At 35.4% G+C, this 18,688-nt stretch overlaps 1 protein-coding gene across 16 annotated transcripts in view; it reads left to right on the top strand.

Moving 5' to 3' along the window:
* Positions 1-1,441: 1,441 nt before the first annotated feature.
* The window catches only part of LOC311423719 (uncharacterized protein), a 59,217-nt gene continuing 41,970 nt past the window's right edge, over positions 1,442-18,688 (top strand). For 8 of the 16 annotated variants that reach the window (XR_014685796.1, XR_014685797.1, XR_014685798.1 and 5 more), the window contains exons 1-3: positions 3,412-3,608; positions 11,396-11,440; positions 15,951-16,122. The gene's annotated coding sequence lies outside the window, so the exon portion shown is untranslated. Of the gene's footprint in view, positions 1,562-3,411; positions 3,609-5,654; positions 5,754-11,395; positions 11,441-15,950; positions 16,123-18,688 lie in introns of those variants that run through there. The other 8 variants (XR_014685800.1, XR_014685801.1, XM_084498078.1 and 5 more) reach the window with 7 other exon arrangements.

The raw sequence follows: 18,688 nt of genomic DNA, 5'->3' as shown, positions 1-18,688 counted from the left end.
TAGTAACTTTTTGTAATGCTTTATTAGTTTCTAAAATAAAATAAAATAAAATCACCAGATGACTTGCAACGATTCATGTTATTGTTATTGCTCATTATTTTCATTTGTCATATGAGACAATGCCTGGCTGTGCATTTTTCCTCTTTTAAAAGAGAAATCTGGCTCAGCTCTGAAGGCCTCAAATTGTGTTTATTATACTAGCTGGGACATGTTTATTACATTGTCATGTTTCTATATCCCTCCTGCTACCTTGTGAAGAAGATACTTTTGCTCTGACTAAACTGTGAAAACTCTGCAAGGTTTTGTCCTCTCTGATCAAGCAATCGATCCACTGAGTTCAACAGCCTCCTGTGATGGTAACCAGTACCTGACCCAGCAGATTGTCCCCTACCTTTCAGTACTGCACCTAATCCTGAGGCACTCCATGGTGAAGTCTTTTTCCAGACTTCCAGTCCTAATTAATGAGATTTCCTGAGTTTTAAACTCTACTCTTTCCTAAAAAAAGTGAGTAAGAAATGGTCATGTATTGCTTGCCTGTATGGTTGTTAGCATAATGGCATTTGATCAAGGGGAGAAGCTGCAGGAGACATATGTAATAGCTAAAAATAACAATGATAAAGCAGCAGTAATGAGAACCTTACTTTCATATTGCAGCTGCAGTGAATTTGTGCAGAACCTTGGCTGAGAGGCTTTCCAGGCACTTAGCTGAGCTTTTGGGCTCCTGAGCCTCAGCACGATGGCAGAAACACTGCCTAGTTACTTCTGAACACAAACAGCAATCAAGGAAATTCACCTTATGGGAACTGCCTTGATTGTGGACCATATCTGAAAGTTTAACAAGCTCTGTCTTTTGGACCTGGCACCTGGAGATGTGCATGTTCCCTCCTGAGTTCTGTGGCTTGACCTGATCAGCTTCACTGCCTTTCCCTACAAATCCTGTGATGTCAAGATTGTCCATGCCTTGATAACTAGTGGGATGTTGCTAGAAATGCACTACAGGTTCATTGTGGCATGAAAACCTCCCAAACGTGTCTGCTTGGCTTTGCGGTGATGTCAATATTTATTGTCACTGTCAGAGACCCAGGAAGATTACATAGACATGGTCAGGACACTGCACTTGTGGTTCATGTAGGGTTACATAAAGCACTCTCCCTCTGCTTTTGAATTTTAGCACCAGAACTGGGTTTTTCAATCACTCCAAAAACTGTTGGGAAAGAAAGAGAACCAGTGACAGACATATCCTGTCTTCTGCTCCTTGCTCCACAGACCCCAGCTGGGTATGAACCCCAGTGGAGCCTTTCTCACAGCTCCCTTAAGTCAACATAGGCAAATGCTGATGCTAAAGGAGGCAGTGCCAACTTCCCACTGACCCAATCACTATTTTTACTCACCTTGCTTCCTCAGTGACTGCAAATAGTTATAAATACATATGGGAGGAAGAAAAAGAGGCTAGTTTTAACCCAGAGCATAGCCCTGTTCCCACTCACTATGTTGCTGCATGAACATCTGGCAGAAGAGGGAGATGCCAGGGCAATAAGCAGGCAGAGGTGAGGACTGGAAGGTAAGCCAGGACTGCTTATTCCAGTTTAAACTGTTTGTGGAGCTTGCAGGTAACCTTGTATTCTGTTCCCTCAGGGTGGGTGTCTGAAAGCAGGAGGCAGACTTCACCGGTCCATTACACCCCAATTAGGCAGACAGGATGAAACCAATTTTGTCTCCCAGAAAATGCCATCAAAAATGTTTAAGCTAGTCTAAACATAGACTAGAGTACCATTCACTTACAAAGTGCTTCACATTATCCATGATGACATCTAAAATCAAGTACCGATAATTTCAAGTGAAACACAACCTAGTCAAGTTCTTTTAAATCAAAATTGGTCTCATCTTTCTCTCTCTCTCTCTTTTTTTTTTTTTTTAAATGAAAATCATTTGCCTCATAAAAAGTTTCTGTGTTTCAGAAAATTTTATTGAGAATAATGTTTCTTAATAATGAATCTTATAACAGCATTACTTAAAACAATTAAATCAATTAATTCAATAAAATTCTTCAACTGAACTGCAATATTTTGGCACTGTGACTGATTAAGTTTACTGCCTTTCCAATTAATGAAAGATTGGTTCCTTTAGCAATTACACTCTGATTAGTCCACAGCAAGAACATTTTCCATTACTCATCCCCCACTGCTATCAAAGGACCTTTACTGCTGTCTTTTCATTCTGACTTTAATTCTAAATTAACAGAATTTATCACAATCCTTGCTCAGTAGAACTCTTTGAGAAAAATTGATTTTGAATTTTATCACTGCTAAAACCTCATTGACACAGGCAAGTCCAATGACTAACACTGTTAGCCACTGAAAGATCATCCCAGCCACTACCACCTCATGTTTTTAGCTTTATTTTAAAAATTGTGTTTGTGGCTGTTCAAGGTCAAATAAGAGTTAGTGTCAAAAAGTGGGACAAAAATGTAATTGTTTATCACAAGATATTACAAAATAGCCTGAAGAATCTTTTCATAGCCCAAGTAATCAAGCTTCTGTCAAGGTAAGATAATTGTCAAATCAAGCTTTCAATTCAAACACAGCTGCTAAAAATCAGAGACAAGTGAAGCCAGGCACTTCACTGCAGTTTGAGCACCTAGCTCAGAAACAGAGTATGGATGGAGGTTAGCAGTAGCTGAGAACCTGTTGTAACTCCATACAGTTATAAAAGCACTCAGAAGAGATGTCTGTGTTGTGAAGTCTTTTTTCTTGCTGAAGCTGAAAACAAATGCATTCACTATGCTAGTTAAAATGTTACTTAATGAGAAATTATTTTAGCATATTAGTTTTTCCTGTATTAAAGGAAAAAGAGGTTCTTGATTTCCAATAGACAATTAACATTTCTTTTAATGAAATCTGATTAGTATTTTTTTTTTTCTGGCTCAGCAGACTGAGTGAACATGCCAAAGACTTTGAGCATACCTCAATGAACTGTTGCCATTCCTCCAAATACTTACACTTCTTTATTTCATACTTGCCTATTGTTTATAATTTGGAATTACATACACAAGTATCGCTAAATCAGAAATATATTTATATTTTGCTTTTGTAAGCTGTCACCAGTAGTTCATGTGTTTTTTTTTTTTTTTCTATGTTAAAAGGTATTTTGTGTAAGTTTTGTCATCTACTCTTCTTGACTGTTTTAAGTAGAATTCAAATTAAAATCTAGAAACCAACACTTCTCACAAGAAATTAACTTTCTACTTTTATGTACAGCACATTCATACACCACTATTGTTTATTATACTGTTGTGTAATTTTGCACATTGATTAGTCATTTCGTAAATCTGGAAAACACAATTCCCAGGTGATGACCATGACCCTAGAAAAAGTTTAGAGAAAACAACCTCATTACGAGACATACCTTGCAATAGATGTTTGTTTAACTGGAAATCCACAGGAGCAGCTGCCCAGTGCAACAGTACATATTTGCTTCTGAATCCTTTCTCAAAGGCACTATTTAAACATGTTGATGAACTGAACTGAATTTCTCCCCACCTCCATTTCAGCAAAACAAGGAGACTCAGAAGATAAAATTTGTTTTGATATTGCAAGTAGTGCTATGTGGTAAGTGAGAAATTTGCTTTCAATAACCCTATTTAAATAGGAATGTGAGAAGTTTCCATATTCCTGTACAGATGCAATGTCTCTGCGTACTGCTGCTCAGTCACATTTCTATTTGAAAATGAATTAACTTCTATTTCTAGAAGTGTTTGTGTATAGAGCTCCTACTTGTCCATATTTGGCTTGATATTAAAGATCTGGCTACTCTAGCTTCACCACTTCGGCAAGAAGGAAACAATAATTTCTGTGTAGAGAATGTCAGTCCAGTTCAGGTTATACAACTTATTTCAGATCTTGTTCTTATGTATGTTAAACTGCAAATCACTGACATTGCTAACAAAGGTTTTATGATGTTTACAGCTGGACTAGCTATCACTTAATTTCAAGCAGCATGCTGAGCAGCAACTAGTGATAACAAGATTTTCAGCCACCCCTGTTCTGGGCTAAGTTCAGTGCTGTGACCTAGAGGGGAAAGTTTGTGTCTCCCTAGCCAGTCACACTTTACAGTTCCTTTCTGGGCTCTGTTTTAGCCTTTCTTCTGCCAATGACTGCATGGGAATCCCTTCAGCTTGTCAACACCTGGCTTTAATTAGCTGGAGAAATTTCTCAAAGTGCTCCTTCTCACTTAGAGCTGCTTTCTTCAACAATCATAGCTCCAAAGAAAGGAATTGGGAGTGACAATAAGCAGATCATCAGTGCACCATGGCTGAGATGGTGTCACTCCTCCGTTCCTCCACCCTTAGCCCAAGATGTAAATCATCAGATAGAGCTTGATCCAATGTCCTTTCTACTCCTGTGGACAGCATTTATGCACGTGATCACCTTCACTCTTGCACAGAAGATCTGAACTAATTTAATGGTGCACTAAGTGCCTCAAAAACAAACTTTCTCAGAGCAGGAATGTTTTCCACAGTGAAATAGAAACAACAAAAAAGCACAAAATGAATCATGTTGTAAAGATGTGTGAGAGTTGTCACAGCTATATCAAACAAAACTAAAAGTGTTCATCAGCCACTTATTTTTTCATTTGCTTTGTGTCTTTATCTGCACCCACGTCTGTGGAGAGTAAACCATAAAGCAGAAAAACAGACTGAATCCAGAAATACTCGTGCAGGCTAAACTCTTATTACAGGCAAAGGAAGGTCTATCTGAGTAACCTTATCATAACTTTTTTTTTTTTTTTTTTTTTTTTTTTCTGTAAAAGGGAAAAAATGCTAAAAAATATAATGTTCCTGCTACATCCAGCAAATTTACTTCTCTCAGTTTTTAATTAATCAGAACATTGCACACCAATCTGTTTTAAAGGCAAAGTGGTAAAACCATGCCTCCTAACAAGACTTGTGCTAGACTTGAGAGCCAAAGGTTTTTTTCTTATATCTCAATTTTTTTTTTTTTTTTCACATTTAGTATAATTTTCTGAGTTTTGTTAACTTACCATGTCGTTTTACCTTCTTTACAATGCCTTTAACATATGAAATATGGTGCTTAAATTTTTAAATCTAATTGTTGTATGAATTAAAGAATTGCAGAAAACAAATTATATTAGGAATCAAAAGTGTTCCATTAATTAAGGTCATGAATTGCTAGAAAAACAGAAAGATAGTATATTTTTTGATGCAGTGTTAAAAAAGTCTTTTTTTTTTTTTTTTTTTTTTTTTTAAATCAATAATTTGAAGCAAAATGGGCTATAATAATGTATAGAGAAACAGTCCATAGTGGTTATAAAATCCAAATCATCCGATGAATTATCAAAGCAAGATGGTAATCTTGACTACAAGTGCTTGCAAAACTCATCAGTGGCAATGACATTACACTTCTTTTTTTTTTTTTTTTTAAAGCTTTAAGGAGTTTTAGTTCTGATGATAGAAAAAGTGGGATAATTTTCTCCCTATTTCACAATGATTTTGTGAGAATCTTAATGCTTGCAGAATGCTTTGATTTGTTAAAATTCTGTATGAACACTCATCTTTTAATTAGTCATCTGATCTTAATGTAATATTCTTAAACATTCTTAATGTATTTCTTAATAATTTTTATATGGTCTGTCAGCTGATATCTTTTACAAGGCTGTGTGTACCATGATTTGAAAATGAAATTCAAAGTATTGACAAGGTGATGAATCTTCTCCTCTGAATTTTACATACTCAGGTAATACTGTTGATTTTTCTAATGTGATTAAAAGTCTCAGACTGTGGTTCTGCATTCTTGCTTTCTTGTGATAGTAGTTTAAAACAGACTACAATCATGTCAAATCATTTACCAAGGTTATCTGTTGCACGATTTTCAAGATATAGAATCTGTGGCCCAATGGTGGCCTGTAGGTCTTTTCATAAAGAGGCTGAATTTCTGGATTTATCTGATACATTTTCTGTCATAAGAATAGAGAAGGTAACAACAAGCCTTACAAACCACTACTGAAGTTGACTAAGTGCTAGATTTCTCATAGAAGAAAAGTGATGAATATTTATGGTTAACTTCAAAATGATCCATTGTGGCTCATCGTGGAATAACAAATGCTTCATGTTGATGATTTTTTTTTTTTTTTTAAATCATCATTTGGATAGGCTCCAATTTTTGACATATTTTGTTTACAGATGTCTCCCATAAAACCTGTAGAATTCATTATGTTCTATTATTCCTTTATTTATAACTCTGGATAGTATTTTCTAAATTTTTAGTGTTGCAGATTTTGACCCTGAATGCTGTGAAGTTAGATACTACCTTATATTTGGAAAGAAGGCCTTACAACAGAAGGCTCAAAGTACATGATCTACTTCTCATCTTCTTGTACTGTAATACTTGATTTTGTGGACCTTGAGATCTGCCTTATTATAAGTTGCTGCAGAAACCAAACAACTATTTAGGCAGTAAAATCTGAGTCCTATAGCTGTTCAAAACAACCACACCCCCAAAACACTGTCAAAATTACTTCAAGGATCTCTGACTCTATTTTATCATCAATGGCCTTGATTTATGTTGGGCAAAAACCCATTTTCTACAGTTTATGATAAGGCAACATCTAAAATGCATCACATCTCTCTCTTTCTGACTATGGGAGTAAATACTTAAAAAATATCCTTCCCTTCTTATTACCAGCTAATGATGTATATTTATGCTGTGTTTGAGTTTCTCCATCCAACCGTGTTCATGACTTACAGGAAAGATGTGTTTGTTCAGCTTCACTGTTCAGCCAATTCATTAATGAGTATACACTCTTACTGGCTGACATGAAGCACATAAGAAACAGTTCCACTTAAACCTATAGTCTTCATAAGGTCAACATACAACTGCATATACAAATTCCTATATAATTATCTGATCTCACAGGCAAGTTGGAAAAAGGTTATTTTTACTGTAAATTTTGACTTTTCCATCCAAATCCTTAATCCCTGCAATTTTGAGCAAAAATATGTGCATTTAAAAATACTTTAGTATCATTTTTTTTTTTCCTCCTCAGAAATAGTATTTGGTATGAGGATTTTTGATGAATATAGACATTTCCTATTCTAGTTAAAAAGACAAAAAACCTCATACAAGAATAACATTCAATCAGGTCAGCCTACAAATTTATACAAATGCATAATGCAAGAGTTATCCTGGAATACACAGGAGATCTCACAGAGAAATATCTTCTCAGAAAGTTACTTACTCTTTTTCAAAGTAAATGATTAGAGAAATAAACAGGTCACAAAAAGATAAACGTATTTGATTACTTCCAGCAACACACTTCTTTCTTATATGTTATCCTGGAGAAAGACTTAAATAATTGCTAAAAAAGAATGCACTGGAGTCTACAAGTTACATTTCTGATGCCGTTTAGTTAAAATGAGTCATTAAATACAAGAACTAAGGACCTGATTCTCCTTTACACAAAAGTCTCTTTATGCCACTCTGGCAGTACAGAAAAGCTGTAAAACAAGTAATGCAATTAATGCCTGACTGAATGCCTACTGGCACAGACTGGAACAGTGAAATGAAAATTAACCCCCGATTTTTTCTAAGCATTTTTCTAAATGGAATGTGCTATAACTGTCATTAAAATCACTAGCTACAAAAGAATAAAAACTGTTTTGTTTTTTTTTTATTTTTTTTTTATTTTTTTTATGACAGAGGATTTCAGAAACTAATTGAAGCTGTGAAAAAAATACACCAAAAGAGTGAAAAAAAGTTCTGTGGATTTCATTTAGGAATAGTTTTTTCTTTTTGGATGAGTTGCAACATGAAAACAAGTATTTATGATAGAAATGCTGACATAACTTCACTAATAGCACCTCTAGCAGAGATTGTTACAATGTGTATTTACTCAGGTACTGCATTAAATAAGAGATGTGAACTCACCATAGCAACTCCTGCATCACATTGCAGATATGCTGCTTCTAAGATACGGCAAATGTTTCTGAAGGAATATACACGAATATTAGGTAAACATCAATCAATTGCAAATTGGGTTTTAAAAATACTTTGCTGAAGAGTATTATAAAAAGCAGTATAGCTTGATGCTATGTAAATTAATAAATTATGGCTGGACTTTGCTTTTTATTTTCTCACAATTGTTACATCAAAATGTAATTTTAAGCAGCTCCCAACTGTCTATGAGAAAAATAGTGGCGAGCGCATTATTGAGATCTTCCAAAATGTGACCATGAATCTTTACCCACCCAGCAGACTCATCTGTCCCTTTCAGGCCTTCTCTTTCTGCCTTCCTGAGATCTTACTAAGATACTGCTCCACAGGAGATCCAGAGGAATTATATAGATACAGTCAAGACTGGAAGTAGGTTTTCTACTGAATGGCCATAGTCGATTTTTAAACATATGACTATTTTCTCTTCATTATCACTCTACTCTTACTTTTCAGTTTGATTTTGATCCACTAATATGTATTCATTTAACTAGTCTTTATTCAAATGGATTTCTATTATTTGCACGAACAAAATATCATTATACTGACAACATTACTTTTTTTTTTTTTTTTTTTTTTTCCCTTAAATTTTCATCCTTTTAGTGAGTCTCCTAGGATCGATATAAGTATTTTCTGTGTGGAGTTTAGTTTTGGCACTCTTCTTTTGGTGGCCTGATCCTTAATGTTCCAGTATTATATCTTAATGAAAAGCTTTTAAGTTGCTACTGAGGTACCATCAACTTCAGCTTGACCAAAATCCTTGGCAGGTTGCCTGTTCATATATATCAACTTTAAATTGCTTCTGCAGTACCTAAAACAATATCCTGATGATGTGCAGTGGGTAGTCATGCCTGCTGCAATCAAGATTTTGCTGTGAGATCTTCCTTATACTCTATCCAAAAATTCTTAACAGACAGGAAGGTGAAGTAAGTGATCACACTTGCTTTGACCTTTTCTTGGTATTAAGCAACTGTACTTTTCCTATATCATTTGTACAAAGGGAATACCTATTTTCTCACATTACCTGAGAAGACTGATAAAGAACATAAACAGCACTTTTTGTTTTGTTTTGTTTTGTTTCTGCCTTAGTTTGCCTCTATAGGTTCTTTCATCACTGCTGGCCAGCTTTGTTGGAAGACACATGCAGTATCTTTAATCACTTGGTTATGTGTCCAGGCACAGGATCTCATGTGAGCAGCTCAAGAACTGTATGCAGCTTGAGGACTGCAGGCTTCCGTCCTCTCCATATCTAGTTTATGGGGAGGAGGAGACCGAGAGAAGGCTGCTAGTTCTACCAAATTGCTACTAATCTAAAGACATGGTTATCTTTTCTTGATCCTTCCCCCAAGTCTACTTTTGCCTACTTGCATGGATCAACTACATGATTTGTCTGTGAACTGGGTATTTGAAGCTATCCTCTATTTTCTGAAGACAGGAAGAGATTACACTGGGTGTTGTTCAAAATAGTGGTTCACCTGGATGCAAACTGACATATACATTGCATTTGTGAATGTTGAGGGCCAGTATACTAAGATGAACCATAACGTACCCAGATGCTCACTGTCTGTAGAAACATGGGGTGTTTTACCTACAGATTTCTTCCACAGAATGTCACAAAACTAAGAAAAACTTAATTTCATGATTCACCACAGAATCATCTATGGGCCTAAACCTCTGAAGTGTTATCCAGTGTAATCAATAGCAATTATTTTCTGCACTTCACATCAGAAACCTCTGCGCTTCATGGAAAACATCTTGGTAGTTCTTCTATACTTGAGCATTGCATCTGCCTCAACATCAATTGCAGGCCAACAGAAAGATGCTTCCTGTAAGAACACTTTGCCACCCTCTAACATCTATCTGTAGTATAAGAGAATAGGTATTGAATACCAGGGTAGGCCAATAGACCTGTGTCCAGGACTATGTTAAAGTAACATAATATAATACTGCTGTTTATCTAAAACAACGGGTCTGACAAGCGTTATTTTTAGTCTTAGAGGAACTGTATGAGTTCATGTGCATTTTTACTTGATTTTTATTATATTTCAAGCATTCAAAACTTCAGCAGAATAAGTTGTGTGAAGAATACCACCACCTGAACAAAGCAATAAATGAATTGAGTCCTTGTTCTTGGGACTAACAAGGAGAGAAAAAAAGCTGTTAACTGAAAATATTTAGGCATCTTCAATGTATTGAAATTTCCATGAAATGCCAAAGTCCAGAAAAGACAGAGAAATTATAAGATCCAACAGTTATTGCTCAGGTGCATTCTTGATTCATATCCTTCTATTTACTATTCTGAATTATGTGTTGGAGATGTTATACATCTCAGACAAGAAGAGTGAAAAATCTTAAGCTATGTTAAAACAAATTAATCTGATAAAATGTTATCTGAAAATTATGAAAATGTCAGTTTTTGACAGAAAAAATAATGTGAAAGTCAAGCAAACACTGTAGCGCTCTAAAACAACACCAGTGGCACAGATATAAATAAAGAAATATCAAAAGAATTAATACAGCTATTAAAATGCAAAAATAGTATGTTTGATAACAATTACTAAAATGAGTCCTAGTAAGCAGTATAACCTATTTTTTGTAAGAACCTCAGTATACATGGATGTGCTTCCTAAATATAAAAGACATGTAAAAACTTGTTTGGAACTGGCTCAGATAAATTATTCTTTAAGGTTTCTGGTTTGTCAGAGTTGAGGTGAAGGAGTAAGGATGAGGAGTAAGATGAGCAGTATGTCCCTGGTTAGAGTGTCCTTGCTATTATTGATAATTACAAGCCAACAGATACAGATCTGGGTTAAAATGGTGCTGTCATCAAATTCCTGAAATTTCTGCCTGTGATTGTACATTGTCATTCATACTTAAATAATGAAATTTATCCTTTGATACACAAGAAGTGATGTTTTTTTACCATGAAAACTCACACATTTGTGTGAATTTTCAGATCTGCATGGCTGGATTTTTAGAATGAAAAAAAGTTATATTCCTTGATATTATTCTAATAAATTCTATATGGCTAAAACTTATTTTCACCTTGCTGATATTGGATGCCAAGGTACCAAAGCCATGATCAGGTTTTAACACTTCCTTTCCTTTTTCCCTGTCCCTAAGCTTGTCTCACATGCTGTTGAGGTAGCAAACCCATTCACTTTGCAGTTTTAACAGGACCCAAACTGTTATTGGCGGTCTCTTGAAAAAATACTTGTTATACAGTCAGCAACTAATACCATAAGACAGACGGAAATATGTTGACAGTATAATATAGGTGCAGTTTAATGAAATGCTTTATTTTTTTATTTTATTTTTTATTTATTTTTTTTTAAGTAACAACATTCCCTGTAATAGTAAGCTTGTTCTTCATTGTTTTTGATCTGCAGAGTGATGCTTATTCTACCTCACTGTTACAGGCCACAGGTGAGCAGGTGAGTCCTTTACTGCCTTTCCTGGCTTTAAATGTTTGAGTGGTTAAACTGAACCACCAGGATTTGAGTATAAATCTTTCAACGGGTACTCTGAAACTGCAAAAAATATACCTTTCCAAACATATGATCACATGAATATATTCAGTGTTGTTCTACAAACTTGATTTACTAATGATCTAAATTTACTTGATTAATGATACACTTTGCAGTCTTTGGTCTTTATCTAGTCACTCTGGGGTTGTGTCATACTCTTCTAATTGACTTTCATATCAGTTTTCCCAAACCAACTGCTTAAAAAACATGTATAGAGACCATAAAGACCTGTCAAAAATATAGACATTTAAGTTTAGAATGACTGTGGGAATATATATAAGCTAGTGGGATGTTGAATACAAGTGATCAAACCAGAGCAATATCATGTGCACCCTTTTGCATTCATCAGTCAGGACAAGTCAGTTTACACACAGCTGTAGCAGAAGTAATCAGCAAATTTCAGAATAAAAATATACTCTTGTTGACCTATTATGATGATATTCTTTATGTTATGATTTGATTTGTTTTAACCTACAGTATTTCTACTTGAATTTATATTGATGAGTTTTAACTTTTCTGCTGTACCTGATTATAGTCATATTTATCACTTCCTTATTTTACCAACAACTTTCAATTATTTTGAATTTCCAGACTTCTAATGGCTTTTGAACAAATAGATATTCTGTGCAGTGAATTTGATCCTAGTGTCAAAAGCCTTGATTTTCCAAGATACCTAAGAAACTCTGAAAAACAATCAAGGTAAAGATTAATACTGCTGTATTCCACAAAGCCTTCATTGGCATGCTGGAACTCCCAAATTCTTCCTCTTTGCTAGGCAGTGAACTATTTATTACCTTGGCATACTCCTTTCACCTATCCTAAGAATTCATGTAATTCCAAAATAAGACAGTTCGGGAAGGTCTTCTGCAAAAATCTTAACTACTGTGAATAATTTTGGTAGCAAATTTAGAAATGTTGTTAAAGGCTCTGCATATTTGAATAACTCCAAAGGCCTCATCATCAATGAGAGTATTTCCATTCCACCACAAGGATTTTTTTTTTAAATGAACTAATGTTTCTTTACCAAAGATGTTAAAAAATCTTATGCAGAAATCTACCAATGAAGAACCTCAAACGTAATTTATTTCAGTTACAACACTGTTGCCCCACTGTGTTTTCTGTCTCCTTGCTCTTATAGAGGGTTAATAATGTCCATGTAATCCTCACATGATTGAAATAATAATACAACCTAAATTTATTATAAAATAATTATAATCTAGGTTATGTTTCAAGACCATTCACATGAGTTTAATACATGGAAGTAGCCTAGTCACATTGGCTTTGATTTTCTTACATTGGCTTGAGATCCTTGTGATTAACTGTCACAGGGGTATATCTGTGCCATCACTTGTTCTTGTCAATGCAAATGCAGGTCACTAAACCCTCTGAAACCTGTATAGAAGTGAGCCAAAGGTCTGCCTATGTGGCTGTCCAAACAAGTGTGACTGAAGTATACCTTTTTCTGTGGTAGCCTGGGGTGTGACCAGCATCTCATTCAGCTGCCTTTGAATCCCTGGCTTGAACAGCCAAGTTTCTATTTATATCTGGATTTATTGAAAATGGCCTTTGGCACCAGTACAGAGCAGAGCTTGGACTTTGACTTCTAATCTGAGGAGGAGGTCCCAACCCCAACCTCTCCCCCACATGAAACAACCACAATAGTGAGCCATGGAAATAAATCATCAAATACCACTATTCATATTGTTGTAGATATTTATCAGGTGCATCCATTCATTAAGAATCACATCACATCTCTTTGTCTTATTAACTTTGCATCACAAGAATTTATTTCTTCTTTACTTTTCCCCCACCTGCTTTCCTCCTGATGGAAACAATCCATTCCACATATTGTGAATTGATGTCATAAATGATTGTTTTATAACATTTAATGTTTTATTTTCCTTAAAGTCTCAGTTCTTATTTTCCTTCTGAAAAAAAAAAAAAAGTTCATGTCAGCTTTACAAAAATTAAATGTCAGCATTTAAGTGGCTCAGAGTAGTACCGCAAATGTTACACTATTGCCATCTTAGGTTTTTGGACAACGTGACAAATTGTTTTTCTGTATCTCTGTTTTTATATGGTGCTTTCATTTGCAACATTTGAAAAAGGATGGTTCTCTTTTGCAATAAATATTTCTGTTTGACATCACATAGTAATTCCTCATCAATAGTGTTTCAAATTAGCGAGCCTTAGAGACTGGTATAGTATTGTTTAGCTTACTGCTGAGTATGCACTGCACACCAGCCAAGAGAATTGGACACCCACAGTCTTGAGCAGATTTATAAAACAACTAAGCTTCTCACAGGCTTATTGGTAAAAATGTCCATTTTAAAAATTGCACTCCAAAGTCAAATCTGTCAATTCATATTTCTCCCCTTACGTCTTTTTCTTTGAAATTTGATTTTCAGCATTTTGATTCAAAGGAACAAAGAGATCAAATAATCTTCAGTTATCTTTCTTACTGGAAGTATTTTGACTATTTTTTTTCTTCTCATTTTCCCTGCCAGTGCAGTAATTTTTCCATCGAATATCATTGCAGATACATTTTACAATAAAGTAATGACTAACACAACACAAACACATTCATTCTTTTAATTAAATGAGCTGCAGCTTTTTGGCTGAAAAAAAATGATAATATTATTTATAACTCAAATTACATTACATAAAGAGTGCTCCCATCTATAAAGAGACTATAAATGACATGGTAGGGTTCCATATTTGCTTTTTTATTTTTATTTTTTATTTTTTACCCCACGACTTTCCTGTTGACCTCTCTTTTAATTTACAAATAAAACCATGACTTTCTTGACTGCCAGCACTGAAAATTCACCCTGGGATGTGAGATCAAGCTGTGTTCTTTCTGGTTTATGCCAAAATAGACTCTGGTTCACCTCCCCAGTGCTGAGGTGGCTCTGCAGGGCTGACAGGAATGAAAAGCAATAACAGTATTTTTGCCAGCAAAAAGATGAAGTGAACAAATTCTCTCATATGTAGGAAGATACCAATTTTCAAGTCAGCTTTATAGAAAACAGGTGTTTGAAACAAATGCTCACAGCAGAGCTGGGGTGGAAAGGCTCATTGCTTGATGTTCCTCTGCAATCTTCCTTCATTTCTTTTCCTCTTCAGTCTTCCCAGCTCAGTTTTGGGCTTGCAGTGATTCCTGAAGCTGAGCTGCCTATGAGATGCTTTTTTTCTGTCAGAAGTGATGGACTTCGGTATTTCTGCCCTCTTCTAATTGCTGGCATGCCTACATTTGTGTTGGTATGACTGTGTCTGGGACAGCTCCATGCAATGGATGGAGATGATTTTTGTGGAAGTCCCTGGGCTCATTGTTTTGGAGCCAAGTCTGAACCCAACTCTGCAAACTGTTGCACTGTCAGGCTTATAGCCTCATCATCCTGCTTCAGGATTTGTGGGACACGAGATGAAATCTAAAGAAAGCAGTTTCCTAATTACTTTCACAAATCTCAGCCAAAGATAAACATTTATTGAGTTCTTTGCAATTAGGTATAAAGCTGCTCTCTAAGGAAAATGATAAAGGTAAAGCCAAGTGATGACAGGAATGTATTCAAAGCCACATGTGAACCCTCCCCATTGTGCACTGCCGTCAGTCTCACCATGCTTTTGGCAGAACTTACCCTCAGCTGACTAATCCTGTAATTCACTGTGTTGTATTTCTCATTTGTTAAAGAGGACAGAGAAAAGGTAATGATGCCTGACAAAGACTGAGACTGCTGTCCCTGGAGCTCCTTCAGGCTGTGGGCCACAAAATCCCAAATTCAAACTGTGGGAAATATTTGGCAAAATTTAACATGGTTCTTAGGGAAACACATAGAAGGCAAGAAAACAAACATGTAAATATTGTTATCTGCCTTCTGTGGGGCATAGTTGATGACTGGACCATCAGTTCTTGTTGTGTCCAGGTGTCCTATTCCCTGCAAGCCCATGTGCCACTCACTGCTCTGAGAGCAGTGGGCCTGACCTCCAGTGCCACAAGACTCCTGGAGAGACTGAGGAACACTGAGAAGCATAGATGTACAATTATTTGCATGACATAACATGACATAGCTAACAAGAGAAGAGACTTTGAGCCATGGGCAATGTGTGCTGGCATTTACAGTTCGCTCAGCTGACATGTCCCCTGTGAAAAGTCATTCTTTGCACTGTCTCCTTGAGTTTAAGGAAAATGAAATTTAATGGAATCTGATTTTGATTTTATATGTAATTCAGCCCATTGGTTATGTACTGACATGTAAACTAAGAGAAAATGAAGATAATTACAAATGCAGATTAAAATAGCTTCTAAACAAAATGGAGATATATGCAGAATATCTTTCAGAAGAAATAACTCTTGTGCTTGCTTTGGCTGGCGCTGGTACAATGCACTTAATTTCTTTTTCTTAATGCATTTTCATAGACTACTTCTGCAAAGCTGTAGTAGAGACTTCATTTTAATAACCGCAGCAATTTGAATATGCACTTGTTTCTGCCTGAGGGATAAACATCTGCACGTGGTAGAAAATGGATCTGTGACACTGAACTCCTGCAAAGCTCTGCTTTCCCACCTGCAAAATAAAATAACCAAACAGGTAATTCTTTTTTAGGAGTGAAACCAAATGCACATAAGTAAAGACATTCACAGTTAAGACAGCAGCAATTTTTACCTCTTAGCTCAACATAATTTGTTTATGTATTACAGCATCAGCTGTAGGTTACGTAAGATGTGTTGCAAGATCTTGTGATATCTGATGAATAAAGGACAAAGTCTCAGTTTGGTTTTGAATATTCAGGGTTTAGTGCATTATCTGTAACTCCCTCCTAGGTCTTACGGCTCTGGTTGCTACAATTGCAAATGATCTCTTTCTATGATTAACGGCAGAGATACGGCCACTGAGCACCTTTATGTTGCAACCCTGTGTTAGGGGCTGTACAAGTGTAATCAAAAGACATTCCTAATGTCAAAGTGCCAAAATTCAAATACTATTTAATGGACCAATGTACTTTTGAATTGGATGAATGGCTACATTACATTATTTGAAGCAACCTTTGCATTTTATGAGTTATAAGTCATCTAAATTATAAGAACAATCCTCAGAATCAAAATTCTCTCCTTAGATTACATCAATACCCATTTTGACATCACATAAACTGGTTAGCAATCAGTAAGCTTAATCCTATTCATTTGATTCAGATGAGTAGTCTCCCTGGGGTTAACTGAAGCTCTCATAAGAATAATATGAACATGGTTACTTCTTGCTCAGGTAATGGTAAATCATTTGATTAAATTTCTTTTTTTCCATCAAGGCCACTGACAAGACAAGTTAACAAGACTCACAAATAGCTAGTTATGATCTAAAATCAAATATACATACTACATAAATTTCAAAGGGAAAAAAAAAAAGTTTCTTTGACATGAGAAGCTTGATGCTTTTAATATCAGAATGGGGACAGAGTTACACTAATAGATTAACATAATTAATTAGGCTAGCTTGCAAAAAAACTATGCAGACAAATTACATTCATAAGTTAAGTGGATTCTGCATAAGAATTAATTATTTTGCATGCTTTATTTGCAAATGTACAATTTTTTTCTGGGGAAAAAATGAATGCATGCTCATTTAATTGAAGAATGCATCCAACTACATAGCTAAGAACATGCAGAACAACAGGTTGCAGAACACACGGACAAGTTGCTTATGGCATTTTTTGATTTCTTAGCTCTTGGCAATTAAAACATTATGCCCATTGCACCTTACAGGTGAAATGCAGTTTGGGAAAACAGATTAATATATGCTCAATTACTATTCATTATTCCACTGATGTATAAGCTAGAGGAGGTGAATATATATATATATATATATATATTTATTTAAAATCAGTATTAATATATATTTTATCAAGAAGTGCTAAGATTTGTGGAGAGATCTCTTCACACTGAAGACCATTTTTAGTAAGAATTGCACCTGGAAGTGTGCACTCTGTGACAAACCCTACTAACAATCACATTTTGAGGGCTACTGGTAAACAAAGAATACATATAGTCATCTATTCTATATTATATTCTAAATTATGTATTTTACAGGTTTTTCATTTCATAAGCTCCTATTTTCTATTGCTTCAGTAATAGACTGGGATATTAGTAAATAAAATGTTGACCTGTCCCACAGATGAAGCTGGGCAATTGTTCCAGGGAGCACAGCGGAATGGGGACATCTCTGACCAGTCCTTTACTATGGCTTCTGCTTGAACTGTTGTAGCTGTGCAGCTACAACTGTGCAGCTAGCTAGGCAAACATGGAGTAGGGAACAGCATCATTTATTTTGGCTAAATGACTAATAGCTATGGTAAGAATAAAGATTCAGTGAATTAAGGTTAAGCATGCAACCTTTGGCATTTTCTGCCTCTTGGGTAAATAACTATCACACTTTGCTCATTTGCTTAAGTAGTATTTCTAGGTCTCTTTATTTATTATTTATCTCTTTAAAATACAACTCGACACCAAAAAAAGTCATCAGGGAAAGTTTAAGTCTTTTGGTTCTTTAAATTTTTTTTATTTTTTTTTGCATGGCTTATTTATACTCCATGTAAAAAGCTACCACTTTCTTTTGTTCAAACTTTCCAGGACATTTCACCTTCAGTCAGAGCCCAAACAGAAATTTTTAGAAAGAGGAGATTTTTTGAGGTTACTGATATGTGGTAACACAGCAGAAGCAGATAAGACATAGTTGCAGTGTTCTGAGATAACATGTTCCAGCAGGTACATCACCTCTTCGCTTGGAAAATTGGCCTGTGTTTTTCTCTCGGAATCTCTTATCACCATTTTTTATTTCCTTCTTCAGTCCTTCCTTTCAGACATTCTGTGTTTTTCTGTGTGAAAAGAAACTGTTTGCTACAGTATGAATGAGAGGGTAGGATGACTTAGTGGACAAAGGAAGAGAGGGATGGGTATATACCAAAAAGAAAATCATGTGATAAGAAAATGTTGGAGCAGATTGTAGAAGGCAGGCAGGCTGTAACTAAATTTAGGCTGATGCTGGGATGAGACAAAAATAAAGTATTTAATGTATGCCTGTGGCAATTATTAATATTAATATGAATTTATAATGGCTGTTAGAGACATAAAACTAGGTGAATAAAAATTGATCATAGAATTTA

This window comes from Aythya ferina (assembly GCF_964211825.1).
Source record: "Aythya ferina genome assembly, chromosome: 1".
Taxonomy (NCBI): Eukaryota; Metazoa; Chordata; class Aves; order Anseriformes; family Anatidae; genus Aythya; species Aythya ferina.
Note: the sequence above shows the minus strand (reverse complement) of the source record. Positions and strands in the feature narration are given on the sequence as shown.